Consider the following 13,820-nt stretch of genomic DNA (forward strand, 5'->3'; position numbering starts at 1 on the left):
TATGGAAACACCTTTTCCTCTGGTTTTTCCCACAAACTCTACACCACCAGTGTACACAAGCAGGGGAAATTGTACCAAACAAAAGCAACAAAATGATAGGTGCTGCAGCAGCTATCATAAATCAACATGTGGAAGAGGCAGAGGGTGATGAGGATGAGTATGCTGATGACCAACTCACAGTGAGGAGAAGGAGAAGAGTGTACAGACCCAGGGTTGCCAACTGGGGTGACATGAGCTGGAGACAGTGGAGCATTATAGGGTGGACAGGGGCCTCCTACAGCAAATTGTTGAGCTGTGCCAGCCACACCTCACACACAGAACCAACAGAGGGGAACCCATCCCAGTGGATACCAAGGTATGTGTAGGCCTAAGAATACTAGCCACAGGTACCTTCCAAAGGCCAACTGGGGATATCATGGAGATCTCACATGCATCAGCATCCAGGGTACTCCACTAGTTCCTGGATGCCATGTCAGCACATGCCGGTGAGCATGTATATTTCCACAACAGACGTGAGGCGTTGGCCAGCAATATGCATCTCTTCCACCAAATAGCAGAATACCCTGAGGTAGTGGGTGCGGTAGACTGCATGCACATGTGCATCAAAGGACCACCGGGTGAGTGGGGTAGGGACTACTTCAACTGCAAGGGCTTCTTCTCCATCAAACTGCCAGGTTGTGTGCAATGCCCAGGGCATTATAATGAATACGTGTGCTGGCTGCCCTGGAAGCCATCATGACTCCCACATCTGGCATCTGACACAGCTGTACCAGAGATTTGTCAATGGGGACATCCCTTATGGCCACCCAGTGGGGGATGCTGGTTATGCACTGTAGCCGTGGCTGATGACATCCATCAGAAATGCACACACACCTGAACAAGAACTCCATAATGAGGCACGCGCATAGACCAGAATCATAATAGAGCATGTGTTTGGGATGCTTAAGTCACGGTTCTGGTACCTGGACACATCCAGTGGAGCCTTGCAGTACTCACCAGCTACATGTACCCAAATTGTCATCATATGTGCAATGCTACACAATATGATCCTGCGGAAAGAGCTGCAGCAGGAACAGGGCAGGGCCACACAGCCTCCCACAATTGCCAAGGCCTGCACAGGCGCAGAGTGACTCGGAGGAGGAACAACCTGAGCCTGCCCCAGTAAGCAGAAGGAGGCATGCCCAGTATGCCCAGGCTGTGGAAAGAGGCAACACATAGCACATACACTGACACGGTAGCAACCCAGAGAATGACACCTCTCTCTGACTCGCACAGACAGTAAAATGGATGCCAAACATGACACTACCTTTGCTTAACCATGTATAGGGAGTGTACTATGTGCATCCAACATAGTCAGCCCTCCAGCACCATCCTCAATACTGGCATAGCCACAAGGTAAGTCACTATCCCTATCAATTGCTGAATGGAGTAGTATGTGTTGTTACTTGTATCTATGGTATGGATGTGAGCATGCAAGGGAATCGGGTGGCTGAATGGGATGCCAGCAGATAGTAGACACCTATAGTGGCAGCATGATATCTGTAACAAATACTGGTGTCACCATAGTAGCCAGTACTAGACAAGGTGACAAAACTCACTGCAGGAAATGTGCTGGGTCACATGTGTGTCCATAGGACACACACATGCCAGTCAGGGAGGATCACATACCCAACAACAATCTCAGCCAGCAGGACAGGCATAGATAAACACAAACAAAGGCTGTGCTAAGGCCTCTGATTGATGGCTATGGAGAACATCCCTCCAGACTTACACAGACAGACTACAACAGGTCAGGCAGTGGGATGTTAGTTCTGAATGGTATGAAATGTAAGTCAATCAAACCTAAGACCTGTAGTACACTGATATGCCTCTAGTTAGCATGATAGGTCAGAATACTGAATGAAATGGAGTATCTCAAATACCAGTACAGTCATAGAAAATGTGTACAAGTTTCAGGTGTGCCCCCCCCAATCCTCTGTAGAAATGTAGTAACAGTCAAGTTTGCCCCCCCTCCCAATCCTATGTAGAAATGTAGTAGCATGTATGTGTAGATATAATAACAGTGGAGCACAGATTACCTGAGCTGGCCAAGGTAGCAGAATAGAATGTAGCATGTGTACAATATGCAGGGCTGTGTGTGTTAGGTTGGTGTGTGTTGTATATTGTGTAAGAGTGGTCAGTATGTATGTATGCATGTTGAGGTTTGTCCTGGGGGCCATTGGCCAGTACTGCCGATGACAGGGCCAAGTTCTCACAACTGCAGTGCCAAAAATAATGCTTCCCAGCAAAACACATTCCAGCAGTAAGCCATAGTAAATGTTTGGAAGTAATATGTGTCACCATCTGAAAGATGGATATGGCATGAATGTGGGCCCAGACATACAAGTAGTACACATGGGGAAGTACCCCAGACAGACAGCGTATAATATGTAACTGTCAAATGGACAAACCCTTGGAATTGTACATACAGGTTAGCAGCACATTATTTGGGCTTGTAGTACGGAATACTGATGTCGTCTGGCCAAACACTGACAGACCACAAAGGTCACAGTTATGAAGTATTGAGAAACAGCTGATGTCCCTGCACAAGTCAGCATAAGTGGAATGCCCCATGCATATCTGTGAGTCAGACGCAAGAAGTGTTCATAGCACACATGCACCCAACTCAACCCACCATCGCCCACAGGTACCTCTCCAGTCTTATCCCTGCTGTTGGGAATGAGTACAATATGACCCCACCTCTGCATGGCAATAGCTAAAGAATGCAGCATGAAGAACAGGTGTCCCATGCAGATGTGTCCCTAGCTCTAAGCAGCACCCTGTCAGTATCCACACCACTGGATCAATAATGACAGAAAGTATTGGCATGAACACCTTGCACACATACCCTGTCACCCCAGGGGAATATAGTGTATTGTAGTCTGGGACTGTAGGAGTGACTGAATGCAATGGCCTGCTACAGCTGGCCTGCATCACTACCAAATGGCCTGCAGTTCTCTGCCAAAGGCCTGTGTCTCACCCATACTGCCAATGTATGTTATGTCATGGACTCCCAAATAACAACATAACACAGTCACCAGAACCCAAATGCAAGGCCATGTGGACAAATCCCAGTAACATGTCCACCATGTCCTACTGTATGAATTATGGACCAACACCAAATTACTTCTGGGATGAGGTGATAACTATAGGGAACATATCAGATAATGTTTGCATAATGTTTGGAAGAGGATAGAATAATAGATGGGGGTAGGAGCATGGGCAGCATGAAGTGTGTGAAGTCAGAAACTCAGCCATGTGCACATACTATCTCTGGCTGCAATCACAAGAATGGGTGGCTACAAACCTGCTCATAAACCACAATGTGAAGGGGTAATGTCCAGAATTATGACCCCTGCCTCGGGGTAACCTGTGTGAATTGGTACAGCTGTGAGGTATGGCCACAGCAGTATATGGCCATACTGTCACATCGATGGATGTACAAGCATGGGATCCTCAGCCACCACTGTATCAAGGTGCTGAACCATTTACACAGACCCAGCAGCAAGTATCTGCAGCTTCCCCTCCAGAATGGCATGATTATGCAAGAATATGTAGGCTGCTGACCACAATACTGGACACAGCTGCATTCAACCTGTGTTCCCCAGGACATCACTGCAGGCAGATATGTATACCTGACATAAAACATCACAGTGAAAAACAGTACATATGTCTGAATATCTCTGCTAACACCAAGACCATGTAGCAGAAGCAGCACAGACACAATTACCTATAGTAACCCACTATCTTTTGCCCATTTTGACCCCATGTTGTCAACCAATCTACAAATATCCCATAGAAACAGGTTGCTAGCTGTAGGTGTAGAACACAAAAGCCTGCACTGGAATACAATCTACCTGGAATGGATTCACACATTAAATACAGAAGGTCATACTGGGCATGCTCAGACACAGAAATGTAGCCCACGTCTGGCAACAACAGTGGACCATACATATCTGACAGTCGCAGATGTTAGTGCACACACGCCGCAGTACACACCAGTCATGCTTTGCACACACATTGGATAGGAATACACACATATATCCAAGGACAACACACTATAATATGCCAAAATTACACATACGTAGATGTGTGGAAGAATGTGACAGACAGTGACAAACAGCCTCCCATCATGTGGCCTGTCCCACCCAGCACACATCCAATTGGATAAAACCATATGATGTGCAAATGTCAATCACTATAGACATTTGCCTCTGGTATCCCTCAGCACTATAGTGTCTGTGGTGCTTGTGCTAACTGTGTAACATGACTGTACAAGTCAGTAGTCATCTAGCAGTTGTATACACGTACCTGTGGAATATAAACCTGTGTGTGCCTGAGTGTTGTGTGTCTGCCTCTAGATGAATGAGTTATGGCCCATGCACACACACTGCACTCCCCATTGCCCTACTATGGCAAGGCTGCTGATGTCATCACCTTGAAATACACCTTTGGGGAATTAGTAGCCAAGTAATCTTTGTGGTATGTCCTGTAACTGTGTAATGTTGTAGTGTGATGTACTAGTTAGGTAAGAAATATAATCCCAGATGTGGCAACTGTGTGTGTTGGTCTGTGTAGGGATCAATGCTTTTCAGACCATTCATACTCACTACAATTTCAAATGCCCTACTTTGTCAGGGCTGCTGATGTCATTCAATTTGAAATACACCTTTGGGGAAGGAGTAGCCCAGTAAGCTCCATGGCATGTGTTATAACTGCATCATGTTGTAGTGTGATATACTAGGTAGGTAGGAGTTGAATTCTCAGACATGGCAACTGTGAAACTCTGTGTATGTGCAGGGATCAATGCTTTTTTGGCCATTCACAGTCACTACACACACCTAAAAAACATTGATAACTGTGCAGTAACAGAGACCTGATCCAAGACTCCAGAGAGCACCCCTGCAATATCAGGTACAACTCTCACCACACTTGTTGGCCACCAAACCAGGACCAAAACAATAAATATTCACCAAGGATATTCACACCACCAGGCTACTTGCTCAACAGAATGTGTCTGAAATACCCCCCGATGCAACTAACAGTAGGTTAGACTGCATTCCAAATTGTATAGCTTGCTACAGATCCCCACCATGCCCCATGATACCCACTACAGCTTTTGAAACATACTGTGAAATATTATGATACAAGCAAATACCCTAGTACTGGGTGACTTACACTACCCTGACATTAACTGGGAAAACTACTTGTGTACCAACACGTGTGCCCAATGGTTCTTGGAAGTCAAAATTCCCAATGCCCTGGATCAAGTAACACATAGTCCCACAAGGGGCTCAAATATCCTAGACCTGGTCATTACAAACTTGGGAAATCAATGCTACACACCTATGGTCACCCAATCGGTGGTCAGGCCTGCCAATGAGCTAATCACCCTTAACATCAACATCCCTCCCCCACACCCCAGTAAGGAAACCTCCATAACACACATCTCCAAAGCCAACGTTATGCTACACATGTCAGATGTGGCTAACATCATGACACCCATGCAGATGGGAACTGAAAGGACGACTGCTGAACCCTACATGAAGGCACTGTACGAGTACATCCACTCATGCATGAATCATGCCATCCAATATAGAACCAAGATGCTCCCCACCAAGAAACGAAAGCCAATGTGGTGGCCCCCTACAATAAACATACTGTACAACAAAAGGAGGAAACTGTTACAGAAACGGAGAATTTCCAGGATGCAAAATACTCCCTTACCAGCCACAGTAAGAAGCAGAGATCCCTCATAACATCCACCAAATCTAGTTACAAACATAATATAGCCAAAGATGTCAAAGACAACAGCAAGCCGTTCCATAGCTATGTGAGGAATCTAAATGGCAATGCTCAGATCTGCTCTGAGCTACAATAGGATGGTGTTAAATATACTGCTCTCAGGGATATTGCCAGTATACTGGCAGATCGATTCAGTGCCAACTGCACCACCTTCCACCCCTCCAAAGGGTCCATCTCAACACGGAAAGATTGCCAGATTCCAGTAATAACAGCCACATACGTAAAAACACACTCTCCAGAGCTATTACAACAGCATCCATGGGACCAGTCAACATCCCAGGCTGTGTACTACATGAGCTACAACTGAACTGGCACCTCACCTATGTGCCATGTCTATTCATAGCCACACCTCAGGCTTTGTGCCCACTGTGTGGCACACAGCTACAGTTATCTCAGTCCACAAGGGGGATCCACCTTGGAGCCTGGGAATTACAGCCCCAGCAGTATGACATGCCTGATCTGCAAGGCCATGGAATGTATTATCATGGAAATTAAAACAAAGACATTGGCAACCTGAAAACACTGGACCCCAACCAGGTTGGGTTTGTGAAGAGCCGATCATGTCACCTCAACCTGATTGACAACTGTGCATCCATCTCCAGAGCTCTGGATGAGGGTAAGGTGGTTCACACAGCCTATTCTCACCTCGCCAAGGCCTTTGACACCATCCCCCAGTCTAGAATCATAGATAAATATATCAAGCTGGCCATTAATCCCTATGTCACCCGATGGGCTGCCAACTGCTGTACTGACAGAACCCACACTGTAAATGTAGGTGACACCAACCCCAGCCCCAGCCCCAGACAAGTGACAGTTTGAGTATTTTAGGGTTCACTCCTGGCACCACCCTTGTTTGGCATCTACTGCTCTGAAGTACAGTCCAACAGTAAGGGACTCTGGCAAACACAGGTTGCAGATGACTGCACACTGGGAGCCAATATTGAATCCCCACATGATGCGGATATTGCACAGAAGGGCCTTGCAGAAAGACATGCTTGGTGCCTGAGCCATGGCCTCAAGATCAATGCCAAGAAATATATAGTTATCCCCTTTGGGAAGGGACATGTCCCTGTGAAGTACCACATAGGTGGCAGTACACTAAACACCTAAAGTGTGACAACAGACTTGGGGACACAGGTGGACAGTGGTCTCACCTTTGATAACCACATCACCACAGCAGTCAGGAAACCCACCTATGTGGCACACCTTACCACTAAGAGCTTTACATCCAGGAAAAGGAGGCCATTGCCCTACTGTAGTCATCTCTCAGTAGACCCAGTACAGACTACAATGGCCAGTTATGTATGTACCTCACAAGTCATTTGCAACAACTAGAAAGGCTGCAGACATAACTCATGAAATGAATCACAGGCCTAAACCAGATGCCCTATGCTGACCATATGAAAATCATCCATATGTTTGGAACTACAATCTTCTGGAGCATTTCTCCCCGGGCCTCCGCTGAAAACAGGATCTGTGGAACCTAGTCGGACTTTCCCGGTCAACAAATGTTAAATAAAAAAAAAAAAAAATCCAGCTATACTCTGTCACATATTGTGTTCTCAGAGGTGATCTCTGCTTAACATATCATGCCATGTCAAACCCACAGCTGTTCGACATGCTATGCTTAAAGAATTCCAAACCCTCACAGCCACATGCTCCAGGGATCCAAATCTTGTCATCACAATGAACAATACATGCTGGAGGGATGTGTGCCTGACCCAGAGACTCCCCAGACTCTGGACTAAACTGCCCATATATGTCAAGCAGAGTGCCTCTTTGGCCCTCCTCAAAAGGAACTTGGATGATTGGATAGGAGATAGGAAACTGACCCTGGGGATCATGTCAGCTGCCCTGCTAGACAGGGGTCCAGGGAAGTAAATAAGTAAGTAAATATTGTGGGAAGACATAGCCAGGGAATTGTCATGTCTAGGGATGTATAGTATAGTATGTATACTTTGGCAAGGTTGCTGATGTCATTCACTTTGAAATACACCTTTGGGAAAGGAGTAGCCCAGTAATCTCCATGGCATGTCCTGTAACTGTGTACTGCTGTATTGTGATATGCTAGTTAGGTAGGACGTCTGTTCCCAGACATGGTAAGTGTAAAACTTTGTGTGTTTGTCTGTGTAGGGATCAATGCTTTTGAGGCCATTCACAGTCACTACAACTTCCATTGGCCTACTTTGGCAAGCCTGCTGATGTCATTCACTTTGAAATACACCTTTGGGGAAGGAGTAGCCCATTAATCTCTGTGGCACATACTATACCTGTGTAGTGTGATGTACTAGCTAAGTAGAAGTTCTAATCCCAGACATGGCAACTGTGAGACTTGGTGTGTGTGTTTGTCATTCATATCCTGTGTGGAGGTAGCTGTGAGTGTGTAACAACTGCACTCATTGTGGAACGGATTTTGAAATTTCTTATATGGTGGGCCTATTATATGTCACAATGTCCATCTTACAAGGATAACAGATGTCAAACAGCAGAGAGGCTGAGGTAGACAATCCATACCCCTACATGTGACATCATGGCTTGGTGAACAACATAGGCAAGGCAACCCTTGTATTACCCAGAGAACACCCTCCACCATATCTCATACGCACACTCAGCTAGGTTGGTAGTTCCCTGCATATTGCCCACAGATAGTAACCATGGTGTGATTACAGTGGACTACAGAGGGCATGGCACCCTGTCCCATCGCTACAATAGGCAAATCATTGCATACAGTGCTTCTTCACTATGTTCCCCACTGGACACCTGCAACAACTGTAGAGTCAACAAATTTAACCACAAAGGACATACCATGCCTTATATACATGGCCTGTATGAACAGATGCCACTGACACCAGGGAATACCTGTATCATTCTGTCAATGTAGGTGCAGGGTCAACCAGGGTCCATTGCCAGTTCTCACCACATGAGGCCAGGAATGGCACATCTGATGATAACAATCTGTCTACACAACAAGTCTCAGACACCCCAGGTACACTTCCACATGTCACAGAACATGCATGTGGGACATGTACAGATCCCAGACACCGTCCATGTCATGGACTATAGAACACATACATGGCAAGCATTGCACACCACTGGCCATCTGCAATAGTGACCCAGATGACTGGATGGTGAATACAATACCCACTTGTGTGGACCAATCCAGACACTACACCCTGAGCCACACTGCAGACCACTGTCATGTGGCCTGATACCATGGTATACCCTTTACCTAGGGTTGTACAGCCTTCTGGCACATAACCTGGGCATTCTGTGGTTGTGTGCACAGTAGTGGGGTCTGTGTACTTATGGTGATTGTTGACAGTATGTATATTGCGAATATGTACCTTGGCCTGTGTACAGACTGTGGTACATATCATTGTTCTTGGTCCTGTTCTATCTGATGTTACATGCTGCTCCAGTGTATGGTACCCTATCAGCTCACATGTTTGTAGGGCCAAACACACGTGTCCCATACCACAGGCAGGCATTGTTCCACACTGTGTCATGACCCAGTATATGTAGGGCTAGTGTGTGAGTGGCACATATGAGGGTGGTGTTGATCATACAGTCCATATAGTGTAATATTAAGCTTGCGTACCATATGTGGCTGTGTTCACATTGCTTCTGGGTATGCACTTTCACACAGGTGTCTGTTACTCTGTGCTGTGACATGCCTGTAGAGCCTGCTATATTTACAGGTACATGTGTATTCCCCCTACGAAATATAGGCCAGTGTTGTGGCAGTCTGCCTGTAGTTTGCACAGTGCTTTGTTACATGCCTAGCAGCTTAGTGTAATTACCCAGTGTGATGTTATGTTCAGATATTTGCAAGATGTACTGCTGCCGGACCACTATAACTGTTGTGTATTTCTGACAAAGCAGTGGGATGCTGTACAGATATATGTCACTAACTACTGGGTAGTATGTGGCCATGTGACCTCTGCACTACCAGTTATGTATCAGGACTGACAGAAGTGTGTGAATGCATACACTGTGTGGGCATACATAGTCCAGTATTTACGTGATATACCCATGTACATGGCTGTTAACATCCACATTGTCAGGCTTCGTCCACATGTCTTGCACTAAGGGGATCTGTGTATACCTCTGGACTGACGAGCGTGTGCCAGACTGTCCACATATATTGGTCATATCTCTGCTGTAGTCCACAGGATCATTACTGTGCTATCAGTGGTACTGTACTATGATGTCCTTAGGATGTCTGTCAGTAACTGATGGCGTACATGTCAATAGCAGATGTGACCTCCCACACACAATATGTCTGTTAAGACAACCCCTGTTACAATAGCAACAGTCTACATATATACCTCCAATACATACATGAGATCCCCTTGCACTAAGAGGTTGAGACTATTGTTGCTGAGGTATGATTCCACTCCATGTTCTTGACATATGGTAAACATATATGTATATATATATATATATATATATATATATATATATATATATATATATATATATATATATATATATATATATATATATACATGTGTCTGTGTGTGTATATGATTTTTATATATATATATATATATATATATATATATATAACACACACACACACACACACACACACACACACACACACACACACACACACACAGATCTATATATCTATATATGGCCATATATATGATGCACTATACAGATGTGTATAAATACATATACATTAATATATATGTGTATGTACATGTAGACATATATCTACATTTGTATATGTATATAGCCATATCATTGTCATGTGTAAACATTACTATTGCATATACCTTCCCAGATGTATCACACTGTATGTATCTGATATGTGTATATTTAGATAAAACATATGTGATGCAACAGTAATATCACTAACAAGTTCTATACAATCGCAGAAGTCACAGCAATTGTTCAATAATATTCAATATGTGCACTGACAGATATATTGGAAATACAACAACTGTCTTCACAGCTGTCATGGTGTAGTGGTTAACTCTTATGACTATAGTGTACAGTGTCCTGGGGTCAAGACCTGTAAGGGATGTTTATTTTGTTGCTGGACAGAATAAGGGCTGCTGGATACAGAGTGGTTAAGGTAGTTTTGAGCAGTTTTAAGCACATTTGTGTGGGTTTGTTGCAGAATATCCTGTAACACCAGCAACTTACTCAGTGTATGACAGCACTATTTCACATATGGGCCTGTGTTCCAGCCTCTGTCCTCCACCTATATACCAGGCTTTGTCCATATGACATGCAGTAAGGGGTTGTTATGTAGTGGCCTGTGATTATGTCGTGCTGCCATTCCTGCCATCATTCCAGTGCTGTTATGGCCCTCACACATATTGTGGGGTAGGGTCCATATATATGTGGGCTTCAGCTGCACAAAACATTTGTGCCCTTCTGCAGTTCAGACATCAGCATATGTAACAGTGTTATATGCCCCTGTAAGTAAGTCTATGTGGGAGGGTTATGCACCATAAATAACCTAGGCTTATACAACATGTGAGGGATATCGGTAGTAAGCCACCTTAAGGTATATGGCTGTACATTACCATACATTTCACCTCGGGAACATTGGTGGCCTAGTGCTTACTGCCATACAGACTGTTCTTTTTGTCAGTGTGATTATGATGTTTTCAGTTATGCATTGTTATGTAACAGATACATCCCATTGTGTCAACTTAAGTCTTTTCCCCCTAGGGATTGAGTACAGAGTGTAATTGGAGGCTGCTGGACTATACATCTGCATTACTTACTGCTGATTGATTGTTATCCTCTGGCCCAGTCTGTCTTTATTGTTGTACTACTTGAAGGCCTTTGCCTGGACAGTGACATATGTTCTGCTTTCGGATTACTGTATTATATGATCTGCTTGAGGGTTGCATTAATCAGTTAGTATGTATTTCAAAGTCTTAACAGCTATATGACATGGCATATACAACTGTAATAGTACACAAATAAAACTTTCTTATGTATGCAGACCTGTGTGTGGTGTCATATCCTTTGACTTCTCTGTGGGTATATGTTTCAGGCAAGAATTGTCTTTTGTATGAGTGACTCATACACTGTCCATTTGAAAAGGTGGCAACTGTAGGAATACTGGCTGTTCAATATGTTGTGCACCCTCTAAATATGTATCTTCCTATACATATCTATGTGTGTGTATGTGTAGTTACACACACACACACACACATATATATATATATATATATATATATATATATATATATATATATATAGATATATATATATATATATATATATATATCTATATATATATATATATATATATATATATATATCTATATATATATATATATATATATATACACATATATGTATCTGCATATATGTGTGTGTATATGTATCTTTGGAATGTTTATTGCTTCCACATTGTACATTCGCTATGCTAGCCAGACTGTACTGCATGATATGTTATTGATAACATCCTGACATCATACAGGTGGAATGGATTATGGTTAACATCTTGTGGCCATGTTGTGTAGGGTCCTGGGTATGGGACTTACAACAGTTGGTATTGTGTTGCAGGGCAGATCTGTCTGGCTGTGGGGGAGGGGGTGATACCAATACTTACAAGATGTATTTAGCTTGGGACCCTCATCCCTGTTAATGGTGCCTTTGGTCATATATGTATTTATGGACTCTTTTATATCTATAGATATATATCTGTATATACATATATATATATATATATATATATATATATATATATATATATATATATATATATCTGCTTACATATATATATATATATATATATATATATATATATATATATATATATATATATTGCTGTATATAGATGTATGCATATAGATATACATTTATATATATATATATATATATATATATATATATATATGTATACACACACACACACACACACACACACACACACATCTACATGTATAAATACATTTCCTGTACTGTTGAATGACTGTGCTGGATGATATGTTTGTGAAAACATCAGGGTTATGTATATCTGACATGGCTTAGTGGTAAATCACTTTGGTTATTGTGTGCAGGGTCCTGGGTTTGAGACTTGCAATTTTGTTGCTGGGCAGAACAAGGGCCATTGGATACAGAGTAATTAAGGCACTTTAAAGCAGTTGTAAGTGGGTTTGTTCGAAGGTAAGCACTGCTAACTCCAGGTTATAGTTTCTTATACTGATTTAGCTTCTCAATTCCTTATCCTGTGTAGGCATTGCTTACCCCTGCGCAAACAAGCTTAACCCCACTTACTTCTCCTTAAAAGTGTTTACTTCTGCTTACCCCCATGCTAATTTCTTTAAAAGAAATGAAAAAGGGTTGATAGGAAAGTGGTGAAAAAGGGGCACAAAGAGGGAAAGACAGTAGTGAAAATAGCTAGGGATGTGCAGGACTGGTGTAGGGAAGGTCCATAGCTGCCCATTTCTTCTACAGCAGCAGGTGTTCATATACACTGATTTGGAGGTAGATTTGGACACTCATACCCCTGAGAGAGGGGTGAGGGCAACAACAATATGTTGTGAAGCCAATTAGACCAGATTACATGTCCAGTGGATACGTGTGAAATGGACAGCTATGTATGGGGCGAGATTTTTTTTTGGGGAACAGATTGCCTCTTTTTTTTAAGGTGAGATTGGGATGTTGGGGAGGGATAGTAGGTATATCTGGGGAGATAGGTTGGGTAGGATAACAGACAAGAGAGACAAGACAGCATACAGTAGCGGTATATGGCACATGTGGGGGGTAAATACCTCAGAAGAGGAGGGGTGTTTGGAAGTTGGAAGCCCATGAGCCCCCTAGTGGAAACAGTGGGACTGAGGTCCCCACCCATGGGCAGTCATCACTGCACCTTCATGGCCCCAAAGGTGGCTGTGCTCGGGGCTTAAAAGGAGGGCTAGGCTGACCCTCTAGTTGAGCCATGCAGCCCTCAAGCTGGCGTAGCAGATCTCCAAACTCCCTGCAGAGCTCGATACACA

Source organism: Protopterus annectens, chromosome 13.part0 (assembly GCF_019279795.1).
Source record: "Protopterus annectens isolate FY-2018-M chromosome 13.part0, PAN1.0, whole genome shotgun sequence".
In the NCBI taxonomy this organism is placed as follows: domain Eukaryota; kingdom Metazoa; phylum Chordata; order Ceratodontiformes; family Protopteridae; genus Protopterus; species Protopterus annectens.